The sequence below is a fragment of the Apium graveolens genome, chromosome 6 (assembly GCF_009905375.1).
Source record: "Apium graveolens cultivar Ventura chromosome 6, ASM990537v1, whole genome shotgun sequence".
NCBI classification, from domain to species: domain Eukaryota; kingdom Viridiplantae; phylum Streptophyta; class Magnoliopsida; order Apiales; family Apiaceae; genus Apium; species Apium graveolens.
The window spans coordinates 154824736-154851786 of record NC_133652.1 but is presented as its reverse complement, the minus strand read 5'-3'; the positions used below and the strand labels follow the sequence as shown (position 1 = coordinate 154851786).

The 27051-nt window shown below is 35.8% G+C and overlaps 1 non-coding gene across 1 annotated transcript; it reads left to right on the top strand.

Annotated features, from left to right (window-relative positions):
- The first annotated feature begins 19256 nt into the window (after nt 1-19256).
- On the top strand, nt 19257-19363 carry LOC141669305 (small nucleolar RNA R71). The gene has a single exon (XR_012553592.1). It is a non-coding gene; the product is annotated as a small nucleolar RNA R71 (small nucleolar RNA).
- Nucleotides 19364-27051: the final 7688 nt, after the last annotated feature.

Sequence of the window (27051 nt, the reverse complement as noted above, 5' to 3'; positions counted from 1 at the left end):
TCTTTGTATATGGAAGTTGATCTCTAGAACTGGATCCTCCCTCATGATCCATGATGTCTCCATCAGCATTTTCTGATGCTCCCCCTGTAGTTATGCTCTTTGAGACTTCAGAATTTGAGTTTGACTTTTCAGGAGTTGAAGAATTAGAGCTTCCAGAATTATCAGTACTTGGCTCATCAGAACTAGATGAATCAGAACTTGAAGAGTCAGTGACAGGTTCTGATGCTTCTCAAGAGTCTTAAGGTATGGTAGGATCTACAACTTGCTCCCCCTGGACAGGTGCATTTTCCTTTGGAGTTGTTATCACAGTTTCAACGACATCAGAACTTAATCTAGTAGAACTTACAGGATCAGGATTTAAGTCATCAGAATTTCCAGAATCAGAATTTAAATCTTCATTTTCAAATCTCAGCTGATCATGATCATCGAAATCTTCAAGTCCAGTAATCTTCTTATCATCAAAAGAGACATTGATAGATTCCATGACAATCCTTGTTCTTAAATTGTAGACTCTGAAGGCTTTTGTGGAAAGTGGATATCCAACAAAGATTCCTTCATCAGCTTTTAAATCAAATTTTGACAGCTGTTCAGGATGAGTCTTAAGAAAAAAACACTTGCAACCAAATACATGAAAGTATTTCAGATTTGGCTTCTTTTTCTTCCCCATCTCATATGGTGTTTTTCCATGCTTGTTTATGAGTGTAGCATTTTGAGTAAAACAAGCAGTCTGCACAGCTTCAGCCCAAAAATAGGTTGGCAACTTTGCTTCATCAAGCATAGTTCGTGCAGATTCAATCAAAGTCCTATTCTTTCTTTCTACAACTCCATTTTGCTGTGGAGTTCCATGTGCATAAAATTCCTGCTTGATTCCATGCTCTTTGCAGAACTCTTCCATAATCGAATTCTTGAACTCATTGCCATTATCACTCCTTATTATTTTGACAGAATCTTTGACCAACTTATCCAGGTGTCTGACATGATCAGTTAGAGTAAATGTAGTTTCATTCTTCTTGTGCAAGAAGTACACCCAAGTGAACCTTGTGAACTCATCAACTATAACCATAGCATATTTCTTCTTTGCAATAGACATAACATTGACTGGACCAAATAGATCAACATGCAGTAGGTGATAAGGCTCAAGAATTGATGACTCAGTTTTGCTCTTGAAAGAAGATTTTCTTTGTTTTGCCTTCTGACATGAATCACAAAGGCCATCAGGAGCAAATACTGTGTTTTGCAGTCCTCTCACAAGATCTTTATTTACAAGTTCATTTATATTGTTGAAATTTAAATGAGAGAGTTTTTTGTGACAATTCCAGCTTTCTTCAATTGATGCTCTACTCAACAGACAGATTGCAGAACCATCAGTACTTGTTGAAAGTCTGGCTTCATAAATGTTACCAAGCCTGTAACCTTTCAGAACCACTTTTCCTGTAGAATTACTTATAACTTCACAGTGTTCTTCAAAGAAATCCACATGATAACCTCTGTCACAAATTTGACTTAACTCAACAGATTGTGTTTAAGTCCTGAGACTAGAGCTACTGATTCAATGATGACATTCCCAAGATTGATCTTGCCATATCCCAGAGTTTTTCCAATGTTTCCATCTCCATAAGAAACTCCTGGGCCAACTTTCTCCACAAAGTCTGATAGCAGGGCTTTATTTCCAGTCATATGTCCTGAACATCCACTATCCATAACTAGGATGTTCTTCCTGTTGCCCTGCAATCACAAAGACCACTAATGGTTAGTTTTAAGGACCCAGACTTGCTTGGATCCTTTGGCCTTATTAAGTTTGTTAACATTTACAGCGGATTTAACATCAGAGTTTATGCTAACATTTTTCTTATCAGATTTTATAGTATCAGACTTTGCATTATACTTTAGACTAGAAGGAATTAAAGCAACTTTCTTCAAAGAAGGTTTTATCTGATAATAATCATAGTACAAACTATGATATTCCTTACAAGTATAAATGGAATGCCATATACTACCACAATGAAAATAAGGATTTTATGGCTTAAACCTAACAAACTGACTCTTAACTCCTGACTTAGGAGGTAAAGAGTTTATATTCTTATTCTTCCTTCAAAAAGAAGCAAGATGGTTAGAGTTTCCACAGTTATAACATTTCTTTCTAGGAGCATTAGGAACAAGCATATAATTGTTGCTTTTATTCACACCTTCCTTTCCATTCCTATTTTTTCTAGCTTCCTTTACCTTGTTTACACTGGTAATTTCTTTCAGCTTATATTTAAGCTACTTCTTTGTCATTAAGCCTATGTTAACTTCAGTTGGTTTATCCTGTTCTAATTTGTCAGAAGTTGACTCTACTATCACTTCTGTCTCAATATCTTTCATCTTTTCAGAATCAGACTTTACAGTTTTAGCTACAAATTTAATAGGATTTACCTTTGGCTTAGTAGTCTATTTAACAATAATTAGCTTAACTTGTTCAGTTCCTTTTTCACTTTTATCATCTCCATAACCTAAGCCCTCTTTCCAGTTTCCACTACTTAGTATATCCTGAGTTTCTCTACCGGAGTTAGTCCAAGTCCTGATAATCTCTCTCTCCTTTTCTAATTCAGTTTTTAGAGATTTATTCATTTTCAGCAATTCATCTCTAACATAAAAGGCATCATCTCTTTCTTTCTGAGTTTGATGGACCATGACTAACTCTTTTTCTAAATAATCATTCCTCTTTTTAAAAGCAAGATTTTCAGAAGTTAATCTTTCACATGTTAAAGTTTGATCTCTGTAACTAATAAACATGGTTTTAAGATATAATCTCAACTCAGTAATATCATCAGTATGAAAGGCATAAGTTGTTTGAGGTACCTTTAACTCAGCAGCATCAGAACTACTATCAGCATTTGCCATCAAGGCATAGTTCTCCTCATCTTCAGAATCTGAAGTGTCTGTCCAGCTTTTCTTCTTTGTGACAAGAGCCTTGCCTTTGTCACTCTTTCCTTTCTTGCAGTCAGGAGATATGTGGCCTTTCTCACCACAGTTGTAGCATTTGACATTTGAGTAATCTCCTCTATCAGACTTTCCTCCTTTGCATTCAGATTTTCTGAAGTCCTTCTTATCAGAACTTCTACCTTTCCTGGAAAGCTTATTTCCCCTTCTGAATTTCCTGTAGGCTATCTTTGTGATACCCTTCACCATAAGAGCACACAATTTCATCATCTCTTCATCAACATCTACTTCAGGTAGACTTTCAGTTTCTGAATCATCATCATCAAAACTTGATGATTCTGAATCAGATTTTATGATGAGAGCCTTTACTTTGCCTTTCTTTGAGACAACCACTTTGGGGGATTCCTCCTCAGCCTTAAGAGCAACTGTCCTTGACTTTCTCCCATATCTCTTGCTTCTTTGATCCATCTCAAGTTCATAAGTCTTGAGCATACCATAAATTTCATCAAGAGTAGTTTCATCAAGAGCATAGTTGTCTCTTATAATAGTAGCTTTCAAATCCCAACTTTCAGGAAGAGCTAAAAGGAATTTCAGATTTGAATCTTCAATATCATATTCCTTCTCCACCAGTGACAGATCATTCAAGAGTTTGACAAACCTGTCATATAAATCAGTTAATGACTCATCACTTTTTGAGTCAAAGTGCTCATACTCTTGAGTGAGTATAGTCCTCCTGTTTTTCTTGATTGCATCAGTTCCCTGACACCTTGTTTCCAAAGCATCCCATATCTGTAATATCCCATATTTTTAATATTATTGTTATTATTTGGAATTATTTATGTGAATTTATTTGAATTTTGGTGAATTATCTGGTAATTGAAGTGATGTTTTGAATGTCTATATGTGATATTCTTTGAGTATTTTAATTATTATATGTCCAGAATAAAATATAGATAATTGTGATATTTTTCTGATAATTTTTGGAGTGTTATATGATTTTATAATGATTTATGAATTATTAATTATTTTCAGTATAATTACAAAATTATTTTATAAAACCGGGAATCGTCCAACTTCAATTATTTTTACGTTTTTATAACCCGAAACTCTTCCGAAAACTCCTTCCTAACCTAATCTGGTAATTTCGGACATTTTTCGTGTTTTGACTTTTTCGATCCGGATTACGGTTTGACCCGTGCGCGGCCCAACGCAAGATTTTCGATACGATAACCATTTCGGTAATCAACAAAACCCGTATTCTCGAGAGACGAAATATTTTTACATTATTTTAGTATATGGTGTTTTATAAAAAGCTCGGTTTTGATAATTATCCAATTCTGGTATTGAATTGTATCGTTTTTATAGTTACTTAGCGGCTAAGTAATCTATTTTTGGATCATTTTGTAGTTACTTAGCGGCTAAGCAACTAATTTAACGATCCAAAATGATCCAGAACGAACCAATATTCCGTAAATATAAATAGCCTATTTCTTATTTCATTTATTTCGTTTATTCATTTGCAACCAGTAAAATATAGTAAATATAGAGAAAACCCTAGAAACCGATACGTTCCTAATAATCAATTGTACGAACGAAGGCGTTATCAAACTCCGATTCGGGCGTGCAGCATATCAAAACGAAGCTCTTAAAATCTTCTTTCTGAATCAATCATCAGTTTTTGCCCAGAAATCAAGGTTATTTTCTTATTTAATTATGTTAATTCGAATTATTTAGTGAATAAAACATGAATTTTTGTAGACGTGATTATTTGAGTGTTTTGATGATTCCATGTTGTAGAGCATGTTTTTCTGGTCAATTTCATATATTATACTTCAAAAATAGAGTTCAATAACATGTTTAAAATAGTCTTTAATTCTCTGATTCGAAAATTAGGGTTTATTTGATATGAATGTTCCTAATCGAGAATTGGGCGTTTCTGCCCTGGGGGTTATTAGTTGTTTTTGATGATTGAATCATGTTCCCTGCTAAATTTAGACTCGATTGATATATATAAATCTAACAGACAATTCCTGGATCACCTATAATTGGCCACGCCGGAGTTTGGTCGAGTTTCGCCGGGTTTTTATCATTTTCGCCGGAGTATTAGTTCTGGGCATTGTTTATGAAACTGGTTGATGATTCTATACTTCTGTACTGAATCTTGATGCAAAGCATGAAAGAACCCTGTTGTTTGGCTGAGATTTGGGGCCAATCGGAGGTTCGCCGGAACTCCCGACGCCACCGGAATCTGGAATTGGTCCGGTGGGTCTGGGTTGTTCTTGGCAACCCGGTTTGACACGGTTTCAACCCGTTTGGGTTATTTCCCGACCCGCTTTTGATCTGATTTCCCCCAAATTTTATTCTTATCAACTGTTTTTAATTTTTTCCTTATTAAATAATTCAAAAATCCTGTTTTTAATTTCTAAAAATTCATTTTTATTTTGAAAATCATTATTTTAATTCTGAAAATTTATTTTTTTATTTAAAAATAAATCCAAATTATTTAATTAATTAATTTTAGTTGATAATTAATTATTTAATTAGTCAATTAATTTAAATATTAATTGATTAATTAATTTAATTAGTTATTAATTAATTTTAATTGATTATTTAATTAGATTTAATTATTTATTTTTAATTTAAAAATTCCGAAAAATAATTTCGAGGTTTAAAATATTATTTTCAATTATTTTCCAGGCTCGATAATTATTATAAAATTATTTTCGGGTGTTCGAGCCCTATTATTTAATTATTAAATGAGTCGGAGACTCGTTTTAATTCCGAAAAATGTTCAAAAATTCATATTTAATCAACCGTTGGTCCATTTAATACGAAACGAACGCGTATAGACTCAGAAAAATATTCCGCTTTCGATAAAAATACTTTCGAGACCCAAATCCTATTGTTTCTAAAGGTTTCTTATTTTACAAGTTATTCTGAGTCAAGTTTTGATCGATAAATCATATTTTTGACCCGATTTTAGTTTTAAGTGCACTGAGTCAAATATTTTGACGAACCGAGGCATGTGTGATATGAATTATATGTGTGTTATGTGTTTATGTGTTATGTGAATTATGTGCATATGTGGGTCAATGGTCTTGTGTTTGTCTGTCTTCTTTATGTGTGGGTTATCGTATGGGTAGACGGTAGGGTTTTGACGCGCAGTTCGTCGAGTAATTATCGAATAGACGATTAAAGTGTGATCTTTTAATTATAGATGCGAGTCTTTCAAGATGATCAAGAGCAGATGGAATGGATGAAGACTAGAGTTGAATAAGTATGGAATTTTGGGTTGCAGCACTGCATGAGCATCAGACCAATGGATTAGTAGAATAAAGATGGTTATGTTTCGAGACAGAATGTCAGAATAGATGCGTCATTGCGAGTGTGACTAACTGCTAAAACCCGAAGGCAAGTACCCCTGACTTCACTTATCGTTCAAGTGATGTTTATTTCAAATTAATTAGGCAAGTATCCCTATCATCACTTATTGTTCAAGTGATATTTATTTTAAATCTTTTCATGCAAGTATTGCTTTCCCTATTTAGTTCGGAATATATAAATATTTTACATATCGCTGAATTAAATGATTCTGTTTATGCAAGTATTCTTCTGCTATTCTATGTTCAGAATAGCTAAGTGATTTTACTTATCAAAATACTGGATTTATAAATGTTTTGGGTTTTGAGAAAAAATGAGTTGGTTTTGCGAGTATTCCTGCCCAAGTAAATGGGGGAATAAAAGTTTTTAAGGGTGTCGAGTATTATGACCCCTCTCAATAAAATGTTTTAAGATTGGATGGTTGCGTAAGAGGCCGTGGCAGCGGTCCAGCCGAGAGTTAGGTATTATACATGATATAATACTTATAGGCCGATATGTGCCTTGGGTGCCCCATTTGTTTAGTTGGATATGCTTAGGCATACCGGTGTTGCTCCGCGGCTGATCACCGGCGGCAACACACCGTCGTCCGATGATTCCAATCTAAATTATTATATTGTTTTTGATAATCTTATAAGGAATGTTTTATCAACTATTTTGGTTTTGGAATAATGGTAAAATGCAGTTTTGATTCAGATTCTGATTTATGCTGATATTTACGTTGTTATTAAATATCAAAGGTGGTATTAGTATAGATGATTGATGTTGACTTCAGTATGGGATGTTGTGAGCATCAAAGTTCGTATTGATATCTAATTTGATATGACAACAAAATAAGTATTAATTTCAAGAGTTCAGTTTTGAGTAAAGTTTATGATTCAATCCATAATCATTGTTTCATGTTATGTGGTTTACGATATTTCCGTAAACACTGTTTTACGAGTTTTATTCTCGTCAAGATTCAAAGTATTGCTGAAGCATTTCGCTCAAAAATATCAAAATGGTTTTGAATACAATTAAGGAATCAATTCTGGGATTCCTCAACTAAAATTTTATGATTCAACAATTATGATTTTTAAATGTTCTGCGTTGATGCAGATGTCGGTTTTATATCAAAACGACCCTATAATCGCTAAATGATCTTGCTGAGCATTTCTTTCGCTCATACTTTCCTATTTTCAAATTTAACCTCCAGTGAGGATTAGCTTGCGCTGTTTAGCTGCGTAATTCAAGGAAGCAAAGAAGAAGCTTTTGGAAGGTGGTTGGTCCAATGTTTGCGAACTAGTGTCAGTTTTATTGTATAAAGTTGTTTATATTATATTATATTATAGTTGTTTATTTTATTTGGGCCTAGTATACTTCATTTCAAAGTTATACTAGTGGGTTTAGTTTTGATTTGGAATTTTTTGAAAAGAGTTTTAAAAGAAAGTGAAAATTTATTTATGGAATTTGGATATCTTGTTTCTAGAACTAACCTTAAAAGATCTTGGATTAGTTTGGGGTCATAGATGATAAATATCTTCTGCTGGCATTTATTTATTGATTAAACAGGTTAATTTGGATTGAAGTTTTATAGTGACGGCCAAACCCTCTGACCCCGGATTTGGGGGCGTTACAATATCTCCTTTGCAGTCTTGCATTGAATTACCCTGTTTGACATGACATTATCAATGGCACTATGCAGCAAATGCCTTACCTTTGCATCCTTGGCAATAGATGATATATCTTCAGCTGTATATTCACTTTTCTTCTTTGGTATGGTCTTTGCTGGCTGATCTGCAACTACAACAGAGAGCTTGGTTGGCTTATGCGGTCCTTCATAAATTCTGTCAAGGTATTCTGGATCTGTAGCTTCCAGAAACATAGCCATCTTCACTTTCCATATGGGTTACTCAGAAGGTCTCAGCATGGGAACCCTAATAGTCTCATATCGACTGTGGGTTTGAGTCTTTGGAGTTTCTTCAGTTTTGGCGGGCTTGGTTGGATTTTTTGCTTTTTCAGACACGATTGTTTTGGATCTTTACTGTATGTGTGTTAACGGATAGGCTCTGATACCACTTGTTAGGTCACACAACACTGTAGAAGGGGTTTGAATACAGTGTAGAATACAATTAAATCGATTTAGAACACAAGTAACAGAAAATAGATGTATTCGATATAATAAACTCTATTACAATAGAACTGTTCTCTCTCAGTGATGAACAAATATCACGAGAGCTGCTAGGTTACAATGTATGATCTTCTCGATGATCGTAACATATATAGTGTAAACCTATGTCTGTGTTTATATAGACACACAGTTACAAGATAAACTTTAATTTATATGGAATATAATTCTGTCTCCTAAAATATATCAATCAGATATCTTATACAATTCTTTTAGTCCTCTAACTCTTTCCATGCATATCCTCTTCTGTATTAGTCTCGATCTTCTTTCCTGTAAATCAGCTTCCTTCCTTAACTGTTTGTCCTCCAGTACTTAAGTTCTGATATCCATCTTCTGATATTATCTCCTGATAATCTAAGTCCTAATATTCTTAAGTCCTGACTTCCAGTAAGTCCTGATTCCAGTAAGAACTGATATTTCCTGTTTGTTAAGATCTGAAAACTAAACATGAAACATATTAGACATGCCATCTCAAATATATCCAACATGGTGCACCACACAGACCAAAAGAAACTCGTCTAAAGGCGAATGTACCGAATGGACAAGTGAAGGTAGTTTTCTCCTGATCTTCTGGAGCGATACAAATATGGTTGTAACCCGAATAACCATCCAGAAGACAATAGTATTAATGACTAACCAACCTGTCAAGCATCTGATCAATTAAGGGCAGGGGTAAGTGATCCTTTCTAGTGGCTTTGTTCAGCTTCCTATAGTCCATACAGACTCTCCACCCCGTGACTGTCCGTGTAGGAATAAGCTCATTATTCTCATTTTCTACCACAGTAATACCACCTTTCTTGGGTACACATTGAACCGGGCTTACCCATGAACTGTGAGAGATAGGATAAATGATCCCTGCATCTGGCCACTTCAGAATTTCCTTCTTTACTACTTCTTTCATGATTGGATTAAGTCTTCTTTGCTGCTCAATTGTAGGCTTGCTACCTTCTTCTAGCAGAATTTTATGCATGCAGTAAGCAGGGCTGATTCCCTTGATATCTGCTATAGTCCATCCAATTGCCAATTTGAACTCTCTCAAAATTCTCAATAGCTTTTCCTCATCGCTACCCGAAAGGTCAGATGCAATAATAACAGGCAGAGTAGATGCATCACCTAAAAAAGCATACCTCAAATGTTCAGGTTAAAGCTTAAGCTCAAGAGTAGGAGCTTCCTCAATAGAAGGCTTGAGGCGTTTATGAGCTTTTCTTAATTCTTCCATTCCAAGAGATTCAAAAGGCATATCTATCTTCCTCTTCCAGGGAGACGCATTCAAATATTGCAATTGCTCATCTCCTTTGTCATCTTTGCTGTCTGAATTTCCCAACAAGGCTTTTTCTAAGGCATCAGACCTTAGCATTTGATCAAGTTCCGATGTGACCACCGAGTCGACCAACTCGACTTTTAAGCATTCCTCATTATCAGTAGGAAATTTTATAGCATTGAATATATTAAAGTCACATCCTGATCCAACACTCGCATTGTAAGCTCACCCTTCTGCACATCAATCAAGGTCTGGCCAGTTGCCAAGAAGGGCCCTCCCAAGATTATGGGAATCTTCTTATCCTCCTCGAAATCAAGAATAACGAAATCAGCAGGGAAGATGAGTTTATCCACCTTGACCAAGACATCCTCCACAATACCTCTTGGATATGTAATAGAACGGTCGGCCAACTGCAAGGTCATGTAAGTTGGTTTGGGATCAGGTAAGTTGAATTGCTTGAAGATTGAAAAAGGCATCAGATTGATGCTAGCTCCCAAGTCACATAAACATATGTCAAAAGACACTTTTCCAATAGTACATGGAATAGTGAAGCTTCCTGGATCTTTAAGCTTTAGAGGCAACTTCTGCTACAGCACAGCACTGTATTCCTCCGTGAGAGCGACAGTCTCTAAATTAGCTTCACCTTCCGAGAGAGAATAACTTTCATAAACTTTGCATAACCAGGCATCTGCTCGAGAGCCTCGGCGAAAGGTATGTTGATTTGAAGTTTCTTGATCACCTCCAGAAACTTCTCAAACTGCTTGTCCAGCTTTTTCTTCTGCAGCCTCTTAGGAAAAGGTGGTGGAGGATAGATCTGTTTCTTCCCTGTATTACCCTCAGGCAGAGTATGCTCAACAGTAGTCTTCCTTGGTTCTAATTCTTCATCCTGCTGCCCATCTTCTTTCTCAGCTCCAGCTTTTTCAGTCAACTCTTGAGTTTGTTCGAGATTAGTAACCTTCCCAAACCTCAAAGTAATTTCCTTTACCTGCTCCTTAGCTTCCTTCTTTCCTGGTACTTCAGTGTCACTAGGTAGTGTACCATGCTGACGATTTAGCAAGGCATTGGCAATTTGCCCAATTTGATTTTCCAAAGTCTTGATAGAAATGGCTTGGCTCTTGCACATAAGCTTCAACTCCTCTAACTCAGAGTTTTCATTAGCTTGCTGCAGCTGGAGTTGTTATTTTGGTGCATACTACGGTTGCTGATGTTAGTGTATACTGAAAATATTTATTTGAAGTATGTACATTTATTTCTGGCCAGTTTATTTGAGAATCATTTGAATGTTTACATGTTGTCTAATATTATATATTGTGAACAATCTAGTATCAAATGGGATACATAATATTAGATTGTTAAATACGGTTATATAATATAATAAGGTTCACAGCACAGGTGGTGTTGGACAATCCACTGGTATGGCTGTAGTATTATTTAGATTAGTTTATATTGACTAATAAATAATACTAGTATACTTTGTGTATATTGAACAGGATCAAATTTAGAATTGTTCCCTTAATACTGATTAAGAAGGAGAACTAAAATTCTATGTTATTATTAATGCTTAGGTTCTTAATCCGGAAATAGTAATTGACACGTGTATATTATTTACATGCTTTGATTTATATATGAAATAATTCTTTTGAATTATATCATTATATTTTGGGTGATGGAATTATATACATGGTGGATATTATTTATTGAAGGAATCCATGTCCTGATAATATTCGGGTTAATGATGTCCCCTTGAAAGCTCAAAAAGATTTAATTATGTGAAACCCTGCAGGTGGAATTTATTCTGGCATAATTAAATAAAGGTTGAGTGGATGATCAAGGATAAAAGATATTAATTAAATAAATTATCAGTAATTTATTTAATTAATGGACATATGATATTTTAAACATGGGGAATTTAATAAGCAAATAATATTGGAACCGAATTAATTAAATTATGGTATTAGGAAAGGTAGTGCAAATATTAATTCTTTAGTGGATTGAATTAATATTTAATTACATTGGGCTAGACTCAAGATGTAATTAGAAGGCCCAACCTAATTATCCATGGTCCCTATTGTAGCCTATATATATTCTTATTCTCTTCTTGCTTGGAAATTGTGTGAAAACATATTATAGCCACCAAGGATCAAGAAGAGAGGATAACTTGAGAAGAAGGAGGCTACACTTCGCTCAAGGGAATTTGGGAATACAATAGAAGAGCGTGGAATCAACCATTAACATGGTAATCCTCTTTTCGTAATCTTTATCGTAAAACGTAGTAACACCCTAAGTCCGTGGTTCCCAACAATTGGTATCAAGAGCCTGGTAATGGGTTCTAAGTTTTATGATATAATGTCCATGTCATAATTATATATGCGTGTATATAGTGTTTTGCTTGTATTGGTTTTGATGCAGGTTGTTAATCCACTATTATGGCCATGTATATTTTAATTATGTGTTTGGATCCCACGTGGTTTAATCGTGGTTAATTTTTATTTTGGTTTCCACGTGGTTTAATCGTTGTTGTAATTTACACGAGGGTTGATCGTGTTTGAATAGATTTTACAAAATTAGTTTTGTATTAGATCTATTTTTTTTGTAATTGTTCCGGGTATTTTGTAATAGATATGTGCGATCGGAAATCAATTCCGGTAGTTTTTTGTTCCTCTGTGCGATTACAAGGGGCTGCTGTTGATGTTTGGATCGAACAAAATCAAAACAAAACTCACAGAAAAGCAACAGGCGCGCGTGCGCTGCGGCCGCGGCGACAACTGGGGCTGCTGGGGCCGCTGCGGCAGCTGGAACTGCTGGGGCTGCTGGGGCTGCTGCGGCAACTGGGACTACTGGGGCTGCTGCGGCAGCTGGGTCTGCTGGGGCTGCTGGGGCTGCTAGGGGCGTCAGGGCGCGCTTGAGGCAGATTTTTTTTGAGAGCTTGATTTTTTTTTTCAAGGGCCATAATAGTGGAAAATTTATTTTAATTTTTTCCATTAAATTTTAATTATTGCTTTAATTTATTGATTATGTGTGTCGTTAATTATGTGTGTAATTCTTTTAAAATTGCTTGTTTAACTTAATTAGGACGACATGGACATAAATTTTATTTATTGCTTTAATTAAATGTTATATGTTGCTAAAATTATGTGTGTATTTTGAATGCATGATTAGACATAATTATAACAACATAGGGCCCCATTTAATTTTAAAATTCCTCAATTTTAATAAAAAAAATTCTAAGTGGGAGAGGGAATTAATATGAAATTAAATCCCATGGTCTTCATTATTGGTTGTAGGTAATTTAACATAAAGACGAATATAAATTATATATACGTCATCCATCGGTGCATGTAATTTATGGTGTCTAGAATGTTATAGAAATTACTAGAACAAACTTCTTAAATTAATTAATTTTGAAAGGAATAAATACGGATTTTCTTTATTTCTGATTTGGGGCGATTTTGTCAAAAACGGGTTCATCGAACTTGTAAGGCTGTGGGTTTTAAGCGAGACCGATGTGACTCCTCCACTACCTGGAAATCAAACCATTGATGAATATTGAATTGAAGTATTCTATTCAAGGAAAAATTACGAATAATTGGAAGGTATACACGCCACCCATCGTGGCGTACCAAGTTCCATATATTTCAAATAATTTAAGATTTGATGATGGTATACACTTAGCTATGAAAAATAATATAGTCCACCCCAACGTGGCATATTGTTTAGTAATAGGACCGAAGTAACATTTAAACAAAATTAGGTGGTATACATGTCACACATCGTGGCGTACCAGAAGCTTATGGTGTTTATATGTTAGTGCATTAAATTTTAATAATTGTTAGAGGAACCAATAGATCTTAATAATTAATGCACCCTTATCTATGTGATGTTTTTATGCATGATTCTCAGGATAAAATGGGTTTTAATCCACTATTCACCATACCTAAGGATAACAAACTTACCAGACCTAACTATATTGAATGGAAACGAAATTTGGACATTGTGTTGACTGCTGAGGAGTACAAGTTTTGTACTTATGAACCCAAGCCTGAACAGCCTGCTGTTGATGCTCCTGAAGATGAGAAAGAGTATTATAAACGGTGGATTAAAGCTGATGAAATGCCACGATGTTACATTCTGGCAGCAATGTCGGGTGTTTTGCAGCATCAGCATCAGTCTATGGCCACTGCTTCAGATATGCTCTTTAATCTCAAGAAACTTTTTGGAGATCAGAATAGGGCTGCTAGGCAAGTAGCCATGAAGGCTTTAATGAACACTCAGATGGCTGAAGGCACACCTGTAAGGGATCATGTTCTTAAGATGATATCTCATCTGAATGAGATAGAGATCCTTGGTGCTGAACTTGACGGGGAAACCCAGATTGACATTATCCTTATGAGCTTGTCCAAGAGTTTTGAGCAGTTCCGCTTGAATTACAACATGAACAAGAGGCAGTATAGTCTCACGGAACTGCTGACAGAACTTCAGGCAGCTGAAGGATTATTTTGGCAGAGTGTTCAAGTGAATGTGGCTGAGAAAGGTTCTTCCTCTAAGCCGAAAGGTATTAAGAAGAAGAAAAAGGCTCAGACACAGAAAGCTGTGAAGGCAGTGGGAGTTCAGGGTTGTGTGAAAAAGCCTAAGGGAAAGTGCTTCAGATGCAAACAGTCAGGTCACTGGAAACAGGATTGTCCTCTTCCTAAGAAGACAAACAATACTGGTATGTCTCTTTCTCTAGTTACAGAAACATTTATAGCGGCTATATCTACGAGCACTTGGTGTGTAGATACAGGAGCCACTGATCATGTTTGTAATTCTATGCAGGGGTTCCAACTATCCAGAATGCTTAGAGATGGTGAGATATACGTGTTCATGGGAGATGCTACGAAAGTAGCAGTAGTTGCAGTAGGAGTTATTCATTTATCTTTTGGTTCTGATAGGATTTTGGTTTTGAACAATTGTCTTTATGTACCTTCTTTTAGAAGGAATTTAATTTCGGTTTCTAAACTTGCTTTGGATGGTTATAATGTTTGTTTGGATCGTAATGTTTCTATTATGATGAATAAACGAATTATATGTTCTGGTACATTGTAAGACAATTTGTATATAATTAATCCCAGTCAACCTGCACTGCAACTGCAATTTAGGGAATTGAACAACACATCTTCTAACTCTACTAAAAGAAAGGAACCTTCTAGTTTGAACCAAACATATCTTTGGCACTTGAGATTAGGTCATATTAACTTGAGGAGGATTCAAAGACTGGTAGTAGACGGGCCTTTAAGCTCATTGGCAGTGGAGCCATTTCCAGTTTGTGAATCCTGCTTGGAAGGTAAAATGACTAATAGGCCTTTTAAGGAAAAAGGGAATAGAGCCAAACAACTGTTAGAATTGGTTCACTCTGATTTATGTGGACCCATGAATATCCAAGCAAGAGGTGGTTATGAATATTTCGTCACTTTCATTGATGATTATTCTAGATATGGGTACGTTTATTTGTTGCACCGTAAGTCTAAGTGCTTTGATAAGTTCAAAGAGTACAAAGCTAAAACGGAGAAGCGACTTAATAAAAGTATCAAGTCACTACGATCAGATCGTGGTGGCGAATACTTGCTTGGAGAATTTAGGGAATATTTATCAGAAAATGGGATAAAATCCCAGTTAACTGCACCAGGCACACCCCAGCAGAACGGTGTAGCAGAGAGAAGGAACCAGACTCTTTTAGAGAGTGTTAGATCGATGATGAGTTATTCGGATTTACCCAAGTCATTTTGGGGACATGCCTTAGAGACAACAGCTTATCTTCTGAACTTAGTACCTTCTAAGTCGGTTCCTAAAACCCTCTTAGAATTGTGGACCGGGGATAAACCGAGTCTAAGACATATTCGAATATGGGGTTGTCCAGCACATGTGCTGAACAAGAACGCGACTAAGTTAGAATCTCGTACAGAAGTAAGGTTATTTGTAGGCTACCCCATGGGAACGAAAGTATATTTATTTTATAGTCCGAAGAATCGGGATGTCATTGTTAGCACCAATGCAAGATTCTTGGAGGAGGACTATATAATGAATCAGAAACCCATGAGTAGTGTCGTTTTAGAGGAACTAGTGGGAGGGACAAATAAACCCATGAAGCTGTAGTACAAGTAGAACAACCACAACATAATGTACAACCTGTCACTAATACCGCACTAGTGCCTCGTCGTAGTGGGAGGGTTGTTCAACAGCCTGATAGATTCATGTTTTTGGGAGAGTCTTCAGACTTGGTCCATGGTGAACATGATGATGATCCCCGTACATACGAAGAGGCAGTACAAGACAAAGATGCAGATCTTTGGCAAAAGGCGATGGAATCTGAGATAGAATCAATGTATTCTAATTAGGTCTGGGAGCTTGTGGAACCACCCAAAGGTATAAAACCTATTGGATGTAAGTGGATCTACAAGAAAAAGAGGGGATTAGATAAAAAGGTGAAAGCCTGGAAAACAAGACTTGTTGCGAAAGGGTATACTCAGAAAGAAGGTATCGATTATGAGGAAACCTTTTCACCGGTAGTCATGCTTAAGTCAATTTGTATTCTTTTATCTATAGCAGCTCATCTCGATTATGAGATTTGGCAAATGGATGTCAAGACAGCTTTTCTTAATGGAAGTCTTGAAGAAACCATCTATATGCAGCAACCAAAAGGATTCATAAAGGAAGGCCAAGAGCATCTGGTATGTAAGCTTAATAGGTCTATTTATGGACTTAAACAAGCTTCCAGAGACTGGAATATTCATTTTGATCAGGTAGTCCAGTCATATAGATTTGATCAAAGTCCAAGCGAATCGTTCGTGTATAAGAGAAGTGAAGGTAATACAGTGGTTTTTCTAGTACTATATGTAGATGATATTTTACTCATTGAAAACAATGTTGAGATGTTGTCATCAGTAAAGGCATGGTTGTTCAAACAATTTGACATGAAGGACTTAGGTGAAGCGGCACACATCCTTGGGATCAAAGTTATAAGGGATCACAAGAAAAGGATGTTGGCTTTATCTCAAGAGCCCTATATTGATGAAGTATTAGCTCGTTTTAACATGCAGAACTCCAAGAAAGGTTTTTTACCTTTTAAGCATGGAGTTGCTCTATCTAAGAAGCAGTGTCCTTCGACACCTAAGGATATAGAGAGCATGAAAGCAGTTCCTAATGCTTCAGCATGTGGAAGCTTATTGTATGCTATGTTATGTACGAGGCCTGACATCTGCTTTGCTGTAGGCATGGTTAGTAGATATCAGTCGAACCCAGGTCAGGAACATTGGAGTGCAGTAAAAACTATACTCAAGTACCTGTGAAGGACTAAATAGTATATGTTAATTTACAAGGCCTCAGATCTATTTCCTTTGGGATATACTGATTCAGATTTCTAATCAGATAGGGATAAGAGGAAATCAACCTCGGGATATGTTTTTACTTTGGGAGGTGGAGCCGTTATATGGAGGAGTGTAAAGCAGAAATGCATTGCAGACTCTACCATGGAGGCCGAGTACGTGGCGGCCTCTGAGGCTGCCAAGGAGGCTGTATGGTTCAGGAACTTCCTTTTGGACTTAGATGTGGTACCTAATTTGCCTAGGAGCTTGACGGTGTATTGTGATAACACTGGTGCTGTGGCAAATTCAAAGGAACCGCGAGACCACAAAGCAGCTAAACATATTGAACATAAGTATCATCTCATACGAGGAATCGTAAAGCGAGGGGATATAGTTGTGGCTCACATATCATCAGAAGATAACCAAGCAGATCCTTTCACAAAGAGCTTGCCAACCAAGGTTTTTGACAAGCATGTGGAAGCGATAGGAGTCAGATGGATGGACACATAGATTTTTATGTAATAGTGGATTAAATAAACACTGATGTACACATAGAATATTTTGAGTATAAGTGGGAGACTGTTAGTGTATACTGAAAATATTTATTTGAAGTATGTACATTTATTTCTGGCCAGTTTATTTGAGAATCATTTGAATGTTTACATGTTGTCTAATATTATATATTGTGAACAATCTAGTATCAAATGGGATACAGAATATTAGATTGTTAAATACAGGTTATATAATATAATAAGGTTCACAGCACAGGTGGTGTTGGACAATCCACTGGTATGGCTGTAGTATTATTTAGATTAGTTTATATTGACTAATAAATAATACTAGTATACTTTGTGTATATTGAACAGGATCAAATTTAGAATTGTTCCCTTAATACTGATTAAGAAGGAGAACTAAGATTCTATGTTATTATTAATGCTTAGGTTCTTAATCCGGAAATAGTAATTGACACGTGTATATTATTTACATGCTTTGATTTATATATGAAATAATTCTTTTGAATTATATCATTATATTTTGGGTGATGGAATTATATACATGGTGGATATTATTTATTGAAGGAATCCATGTCCTGATAATATTCGGGTTAATGATGTCCCCTTGAAAGCTCAAAAAGATTTAATTATGTGAAACCCTGCCGGTGGAATTTATTCTGGCATAATTAAATAAAGGTTGAGTGGATGATCAAGGATAAAAGATATTAATTAAATAAATTATCAGTAATTTATTTAATTAATGGACATATGATATTTTAAACATGGGGAATTTAATAAGCAAATAATATTGGAACCGAATTAATTAAATTACAGTATTAGGAAAGGTAGTGCAAATATTAATTCTTTAGTGGATTGAATTAATATTTAATTACATTGGGCTAGGCTCAAGATGTAATTAGAAGGCCCAACCTAATTATCCATGGTCCCTATTGTAGCCTATATATATTCGTATTCTCTTCTTGCTTGGAAATTGGTGAAAACATATTGTAGACACCAAGGATCAAGAAGAGAGGATAACTTGAGAAGAAGGAGGCCACACTTCGCTCAAGGGAATTTGGGAATACAATAGAAGAGCGTGGAATCAACCATTAACAAGGTAATCCTCTTTTCATAATCTTTATCGTAAAACGTAGTAACACCTTAAGTCCGTGGTTCCCAACAGCTGAAACCCAGGGGGGTTGTACTGCTTAGCTGGATATTACTGATAAGGCTGTTGAACCGCATTCTGAGCACTCCAACTGAAATTAGGATAATTGCGGTTGTTAGGATGATAGGTGGCTAGCACAGGTTGCTGCAATCGCTGGAAGTTGCTCACGAACTATGCTGATTCATTAGAAATTACGCACTGATCAGTCTCATGGGCACCAGCACAAAGCTCACAGACACTAGTAATTTGATTAACTCCATAATTAGCCAAAATGTCCACCTTCATTGTCAAAGCCTTAAGTTGGGCAGCTATAACAGTTGCTGCATCCAACTCCGGAATTCCTGCTACCTTTCCCTGAATCAGTCTCTGGGAAGGATTCTGGTACTCATTAGCAGCCATCAGTTCAATAAGTTCATAAGCTTCATCATAGCTTTTATCTCACAAGGCTCCTCCTGATGCTGCATCAAGCATGGGCCTAGAAGTAGGACCCAATCCATTGTAGAAACAGTTGATAATTATCCAATCAGACATGCCATGGTGTGGGCCCTTCCTTAGCATCTCCTTATATCGATCCTAAGCCTCACACAAAGATTCTCCAGTTTTCTGCGTGAACTGGGTAAGAGCATTCCTGATTGCTGCAGTTTTCGCCATGGGAAAAAATTTAGTGAGAAACTTTTGAGCAAGATCTTCCCAATTTATAATAGACCCTGCCGGTAGAGAGTGTAACCAGCACTTAGCTTTGTCCCTCAAAAAGAATGGAAAGAGTCACAGCTTGATAGCATCTTCAGTCACACCATTGAACTTGAAAGTGTCACAGATCTCGATGAAATCCCTGATGTGCATGTTGGGGTCTTCGGTAGTGATAAATGGCATTTATACCACTTAGAACATCTTATAATGGCTTGAATTGATGTCTTGAAATCAAGTATTTTGTGTATTTGATGCGTTTTTCTAGTGTTTGTGCATTTCAGGATATTATTTGCATTTGTGGAGAGATTTCATCAGGAATAAGCCTAAGGGAGTGCTTGGCATTGTAAGTGGGAAGTTAGGAGCAGAACGCAGCAGCAAATATGATCAAAATAATAAATTTTCCAGCGAGGTGCTGGGCGCCCGCTCAGCCTGGCTGGGCATCCGCTCAGGAAGCTGGGCGCCCGCTTAGGATTGCTGGGCGGCCGCTCAGGGTCGTGAAATAAAATCCTGATTTTTAGAGTTCTATTTCTGTTGGACTTTCAACTTTTGAGATAGCTGTGACTTGTGGGGATTCTATATAAGTAGTTTTCAGAGACATTTCATATGTAGAGAATCGTGGTATCAATCGAGGAGAAAGGAGAGAAGGAAGAAGACCGTTTTAACACATCGTAACGAAGAAGATGAAGCATAGTTTTCTCGTGATTCTTTTATTCATTGTATCAGTGGATGCTAGTTTTCTTTACTTTGAACCTTATTACTCTTGTGACGTACTCTGGTTTTAATAAGTATTTTATTTAGTTATTCTCGTGTGTTATTATCATGTTTTCACATGAACCCATGGTGACGATGAGTTCAATCATGGGCTAATCGTGATCATGGGGTCGTGACGGATTTACTATGGAATTCTTTAGTTAGTTGTTTAATGCCTTAGTGTGTGATGATTGTATGATATCTAGTATCGGTTGTGCTTATTTGTCTTATGTGTGTCGCGAACATATAAGATAGGGTGTTAATCTCCTGTGAAGCCATAGTGGATCTTGAGGTTTAGAACTAACTATGCTAGCATAGGTTCATGTATGTGTATGCAATGATTAATGGGTAACTCTAACCGTTTTACTTGCCCTGTGTAATCATAAGGAATAACTTGTGATTAAATCGTTATGTTGTTAAATTCTGTAGACATATAGGGTCTCAACATAATTGATGCCTATTCAACTTCTATCTTAATTGTGGATGTTTGGTAGAATGATATTAGTACAATGAAAGTTGGCTTTTATCAGTTTCGTGTTATTCGGTTAATATCATCACCGTTACATGCTAAGGGTAATAACAATAACTATTGAAGGAAGTAGTAATGAAGTTATGATCTCATGTGTGTTTAATATTGTTAATTCAAGTGTCAATTAAGTGTTTAATTCTCGTAGTTAATTATAGTTAATAATTAGTTAATCAATTCTACGTGTTATTGTCTTAACATTGAGAAGTAATCATACATTGGTGAGTAAGTGTTAATTGAACATAATTAGTCTGAGTCTCTGTGGGAACGAACTAGAAATTATTCTACATTACTTGCGAACGCGTATACTTGCATAAATTATTAGCGCGTGTTTTGTGCCTAACAAGTTTTTGGCGCCGCTGCCGGGGACTCGGCGTATTTGTTTAGTTTATGTACTTACCATTACTGGTCATTAGGACTCATTGATTAAGACGTGTTACTTATTATTTCCGGTTGTGTTTTAGGTACTTTAGCAGGCATTTATGCAAACATGTTCTCGTACTCGCAAGAGGACTTTAGATACGGCTGATGAGACAGACTCAGTTCTTGATATTCTGGAGAAGATAGATTTTGAAGATTCGGATAAAGAGAGTGAGCAGAAATGTGACGCCCTCCAAACCCGGGGTCTAGATTTGGGGGTCACTTGCCACTAAATTATAATAAAATAATCACAGCGGAATAATATAATAAATACGACCCCTTTACCTGCACTGGAACGATCACAGGTTATAGTATGGAACAGGCACTAATATAAATCAAATATTATTACAAACCATAAGTCTAATTAGTTTTACAGATTATTCAAATTTTATTACAAACCTCTAGACTATCCAAGCATCCCAAAACAGTCTACCTGGAATACACACCACTATTTACAAGCACTCGACTTCTGACCAAAATGTACTTGAAATGATAAACCACATTCTGATAATAACTGAACAAAAGGATAAAAGCAGTAATATTTGATCAGTAATAAAGCTTCACAAGCTATCAATAATAAACGATAATTTTTAGATTGGAATCTAACTCCGACGGACGTACTATCACATGCTGATCAGCCCGTTTGATAGCACAAGGTCATGATTCATAGAAACATGTCCCCAAAATATGAGTACTCAAATAAAAAGGCAATATACCCGCCTGTGGCAACAATGGTGTCATAATATTTCATACAACACATAAAAATAGCCCTCCGCTGGACCGTCCGTCCCGGTCACTTACGCATTCATCCAATCCATAAAATATTTTGATCAAAGGAGCCGAACCAAAGGACATCCTTAACCATATAACTCTCCATTTCTCATGGTCCAGAGTTATCTTAACAATTGATGGCGAAATAACTAGAACAATTAGTTATTCGCTAACCTCAATTCAACGTTCCACTGTATAGAGTAATTTATAGCAAAATATAAAACGTTTAACCATTCTGAACTTAGAATAGTATGGAAATCGAAATAATAAAGTTCAGAGTCAATATCAATTGAATGATAAATGAAGATATAGGTACTTGCATAATATTATTCGAAATAAACGTCACATGAACAATAAGTGAAGTTAATGGTACTTGCCTGGTATGCTCAATAACCTTTCTCTATAACTCTGCTTATAGCTGCTGGCTACTATCTCCGTCTAACACTTGACCGCACTCCTTGCTACTCGATTCTATAAACAAAAGGACTATCTTAAATGACAGAACCAAACTCAATCGACGTAACTATACGTCTTGACATCTACCCGATCGTTTATAACTAAGCATGGCATTTTAAAAATGTAAATAGATAGCATACATATCACGTAACACATAATCATGGCATTTATATAACACGTAATCACATATTTCATGTAACACATAAGTCAGGTCATTAAAAGATACGTCCTAAGGCGTTCAGAATTAAAATCAGGTCAATATTAGCATTTATCGATCAAATACCGACTCAAACTGATGAATAAATCAAATTACATTGCAATACAAAAGAAATTAGGACTCAAAAGTATTTTTATTGAAAGCGCAATATTTTTCTGAGTCTATACACGTTCGTTTCGTATTAAACGGACGAACGGTTTAATTATTATGAATAAAATAAGAAATAAATAGATTTAAATCAATTAATAATAATATTAATTGATTTTTAAATACCAAAATATAATTTTTATAACCTTAAAAATAATTTTTAGAAATTATTTGAATTAATTATAAATAATTTATATTTATTTAATTATTTATAAATAAAATTAATTGATTAATTGATTTTTAATCAATTAATTAAATTCATAAATAATTAACTAAAATTAATTATAAATAATTAAATCAAATTGTATTTTTGAAAAAAATTAAAGAAAATAAATTTAGGAATTTAAATCAATTAAGAAAATAATTTTTAGAATTTAAAATAATTTGTTAAATGATTTTTAGAAATAATTAAAATGATTTTTGAAAATAGAATAATAGATTTTTGAAATATTTTTAAAATTAAAAATTGGGAAACAGAAATGGGGAATTGAGGTTAGTGTTTCAGGGATCAAACCCGGGTTTTTAAACCAGGTTACGAAGAACACGGCCGGGTCCGGGTTGAACACCGGCCGGTTTCTTGAATAAGGCCAGATTCCGGCGGGTTCTTGCCGGACTCCGGCGAGTCCTAATCTGTCCAAAACGCAGCCAATCGATCCTGTTTTCCCTGCCCAGACATTTGGTATCAACCCAGAAACACAGTAACCACCACATCAACGAGTATCATTCAGCGGAATGATTTCTCCGGCAATAAAACCATTAAAGCCGCCGGACCTTTTAAGGTTTTCCGGCGAAAACGATCCCCACCGTTTCTGAACCAAAACCAATAATCTATATACGAAATTAAAGCTGAAGAAATTTAGAATCCAACCATCATATCATTAACATCTAACAATCAACAACAACTCCAGAAAATCAAAATAAAAATATTAAAACCCAAAACTCGACTAACACGATTTCGAACTAAAACGATGCAAATTTATACATAAATCGACTCTAAACATCACTCTAAAACTGTCTGTAACATCAAAATCAACCCAGAATCATCCAAAAACAAAAACGATTTTCAAGAATAAAAAGATAAAAATCGACTTTTCGATTTACTGTACCTCAGATCAAGATATTGGTATCAATGGAAAGCTCTCTTCGAGAGGAAGATTTTGGTTACTAGCACGTCTGATTTGGTTTCCAGAATCGATCAAAAATCACGATTGAAGTTAAGGAAGAAATTCTCACCCCCAAAGTTGTTCTTGGTGTTTATGAATTTTCTGAATTTTTATAAAATAAAATAAATAAAAATCAATAAATAAAATCAGTTTCAGGTATTTATATAAATCTGAAATTATATCCCCAAAATAAATTAAGGGTGTTTTTATTCCTTAATTATAATAATTAGGGCCCCAAAATAATAATTACGGGGAATAATTTTAAAAATGATAAAATACAAAATTAATGTCAAAATTCCCCAAAAATTGCGAATAATTCAAAAATACAAAAATAAAGGGTATTTGAAATACAAATAATTTTATAAAAATAAAAACATCGATTTTGTGGGGTTTGACGTCCCGGTGGGGTCCCGGTCCGTTGATTTTTGAAAAACGGAAACGATCCCTAAATTACCAGAAAATCCCGATAACACATAAAATGTATTGGAACATGCGTAAAATGAAATAAAGCGAGTACCTTAATAAATATGCGAATAAATAAGAGTTCGAATTGCATATCGATTCATATAATTGCAGTTTAAACACATTTTGATCAATCGAAAAATTTTCTGGCCCGCACAGAAATACACATAACAACCATAACATCTCATATCATGGAAATAATTACTTCAAATTTATAAAACACATAACATTTATTTATTTAACATATAATATTCACATAATTTTCCCGGTTATTAAATCTTTCCCCCCTTAACAGGATTTTGTCCTCAGAATCAGCCTAGGAAAACAAATGAGGATACTTGGATCGCATTTCGCTTTCCAACTCCCAGGTCGACTCTTCAACCTTGGGATTCCTCCATAAGACTCGCACTAAAGATACAGACTTATTCCTAAGCACCCTTTCTTTCTTATCTAAAATCTGCACTGGTTGCTCTACAAAAGACAAATCTGACTGAATCTCGATTGGGTCATATTCTATTACATGGTTCGAATCAGGAAAATAACGCTTCAACATTGACACGTGGAACACATTGTGAATATGCTGCATGTGAGGTGGTAATGCTAATTCGTAAGCAACCTTTCCCACACGTTTCAAAATCTCAAAAGGACCAACATAACGTGGACTCAGTTTTCCTTTCTTCCCAAATCTTGATAAACCCTTCCAAGGTGAAACTTTTAATAATACTGCTTCTCCAATTTCAAATTCCATATCTTTTCTGGTAGGATCTGCATATTTGCGTTGACGATCTTGAGCTGCTATTAATCTTTTCCGAATGAGTTCTATTTTCTCTTTTGTCTGCTGGATCAATTCTGGACCCAAAATCTTTCTCTCACCAACTTCTTCCCAACATATTGGAGATCTGCATCTTCTCCCATACAAAGCTTCATAAGGCGGCATTCCAATACTGGCATGATAACTGTTGTTGTAGGAGAATTCAACCAATGGCAAATGTTCGTCCCAACTCCCTTCAAAATTTAGTACACATACCCTCAACATATCTTCAATAGTCTGAATCGTCCTTTCACTTTGGCCGTCTGTCTGCGGATGATACGCGGTACTCATGTTCAGCTTCGTTCCGAGACAATCTTGAAAACTTCTCCAAAATCTTGAATTAAATCGAGGATCTCTGTCTGAAACTATGGATACTGGAACTCCATGTCGGGTCACAATTTCCTTAAGATATAACCGAACCAATTTATCCATTGAGAATCTTTCGTTGATAGGAAGAAAATGCGCTGACTTTGTCAATCTGTCGATAATAACCCAAATAGCATCATGATTCGCCCCGGTCCTCGGTAATCAACTACAAAATCCATCACGATATGCTCCCACTTTCATTCTGGAATATCCAATGGCTGTATCAGTCCACTAGGCCTTTGATGTTCCGCTTTGACTCGCTGGCAAGTGTAACACTTACTTACCTATTCTGCAATTTCCTTCTTCATGCTTGGCCACCAAAATTTTTCTCTTAAGTCTCTATACATCTTTGTACTCCCGGGATGAATTGAATATCAAGAATTGTGAGCGTCTCGAAGAATTTCATCTTTCAGCTCGGCTACATTGGGTATCCATATTTTGGAAGAAAATCTTAAAATTCCTTTATCATCCTTTTGACTCCGTATCTCTTCTCCAGTCAAACTGTCTCGTTCATGGCTCACAACTTCTTCCTGACATCTTCTTATTTTCTCTAATAGTTCTGGTTCAAAAAACCATTGCACACAACACCTCTGTAGACATACTTGGGGTACTGATCTCTATTTCCAGCTTCTCAAATTCCTTGATCAACTCCTCGGATGAAGTTATCATATTCAATCTTTCTTTTCTGCTCAGAGCGTCGGCAACCACATTTGCTTTGCCTGGATGATAGTTAATAGTACATTCGTAATCCTTGATTAGTTCTAGCCATCTCCTCTGCCTCATGTTCAATTCCTTCTGGGTAAAGATATACTTCAAACTCTTGTGGTCCGTGTAGATCTCGCATTTTTCCCCATAAAGATAATGCCTCCAAATCTTCAATGCAAACACTATAGCTGCCAATTCAAGATCATGAGTTGTATACTTCTCTTCATGTGGTTTCAACTGTCTTGAAGCGTAGGCTTTCACCTTGTCATGCTGCATCAAAACACATCCCAATCCTTTGTATGATGCGTCACTATAAATCATAAAATTTCCTTGTTCGTCTGGCAAGACTAGTACTGGAGAAGATACTAATCTATTCTTTAATTCCTGGAAACTTTCTTCGCATTTCGCGTCCCATTCAAATTTCTGATTCTTCCTGGTGAGCTTTGTCAATGGCGTAGCTATCTTCGCAAAATCTTGCACAAATCTTCTATAGTAACCTGCCAATCCCATGAAACTTCGTACTTCTGTTGGTGTCTTTGGCCTCTCCCAGTTGATTATGGCTTCAATCTTTGCCGGATCCACTTCCACTCCTTTATTGCTAATCACGTACCCAAGAAATCGTACTTCTTTTAACCAAAATTCACACTTAGAAAACTTTGCGTACAATTTCTCCTGTCGCAGTATCTCCAAAACTATTCTTAAATGCTCTACATGCTCCTCTTCTGTTTTAGAATAGATCAAGATGTCGTCTATGAACACGATCACGAATTTATCCAAATACTTCTTAAATACTCGATTCATCAGATCCATGAAAGCTGCTGGTGCGTTGGTTAATCCAAA